Source organism: Chaetura pelagica, unplaced genomic scaffold, assembly GCF_000747805.2.
Source record: "Chaetura pelagica isolate M959 unplaced genomic scaffold, ChaPel_1.0 scaffold275, whole genome shotgun sequence".
In the NCBI taxonomy this organism is placed as follows: Eukaryota; Metazoa; Chordata; class Aves; order Apodiformes; family Apodidae; genus Chaetura; species Chaetura pelagica.
In genome coordinates, this window is record NW_009953486.1 from 324,054 (window position 1) to 325,190 (window position 1,137).

The following is a 1,137-nucleotide window of genomic DNA, read 5'->3' on the forward strand; positions in this document are numbered from 1 at the left end:
CCCTGCCACTGTGGGTGCCAGCAGCCAGGGCTGGGCCCCCGGCAACCCTGGGGTGGGCTCAGCATCTCTCCGTGGGTACAGACACCATGCAAGGTGCAGGGGCAGTGCTGGGGAGCCCCACAGGTGTTTTGGAGGGGCAGAAGTACCAGGTGTCCTCCAGCATCGGTGCCAGGGCGGGGCTGGGGACAGGGAACTGGCAGCTGCTGGGGCTGGAGAGACGAGAGGGTGTGGGATTAATGGCGATGACTCCATCGGCAAATGGGATTCATCAGTGCTCGTTTATTTGAGATATGAGTCAGAGGCTGCAGACGGGAAAGGTCGCGTGGGGAGGTCACACACCAGCAGGGCTGTGCTGGGGTGGCAGAAGGGGCGGCTGAGCTGAGCTCAGGGGGCCTGGGCAGCATTTCTGCTCCACCCCACTGGAAGTCCCACCAGTGGGGAACAGCAGCATTCCCCAGGGAGCAGCCAGGAGTGCCGGGAAACTTGTGCGACTGGGAAAAACTGACTCTTCAGCTTAAAATAAAACAAGACTCCTGTTTTCTTCTGATTGTAACTGCTCATTAGTTCATCAGAGGGAACTGGCTCAGGCCCTGCTCCCGTGGCAGGCGAGGCCTGGCAGGTGGGGATGTGCAGGTGGGGATGTGCAGGTGGGGATGGGCAGGTGGGGATGGGCAGGTGGGGATGGGCAGGTGGGGATGGGCAGGTGGCCGGCGTGGAGCAGCACCCTGGGAAACGTGAGGATGATGAAGATGCTGCATGAATCTGATTTAAAATCCGGGGATCCACGTGCAGGAGTGCTGAGCATCCCGGACACCACCTGGAAGAGAAGAGAACTCCCAGGTCTGCAGCCCAAAAGGTCCTGTCCCCAGCCCCGTTGCAGCCTCATGTCCCCCTGTTTCCCCTGGCCATTCCCAGTTCCCTGCTGCCCATTCTCAGTGCCTCCTGCCCATTCCCAGTTCCCCCCTGCCCATTTCCAGTTCCCCCCTGCCCATTCCCAGTCCCTCCTGCCCTTTCCAGTTCCCTGCTGCCCATTCCCAGTTCCCCCTGTCCATTCCCAGTTCCCTCCGGCCATTTCCAGTTCCCTGCTGCCCATTCCCAGTTCTCCCTGTCCATTCCAGTTCCCTGCTGCCCATTCCC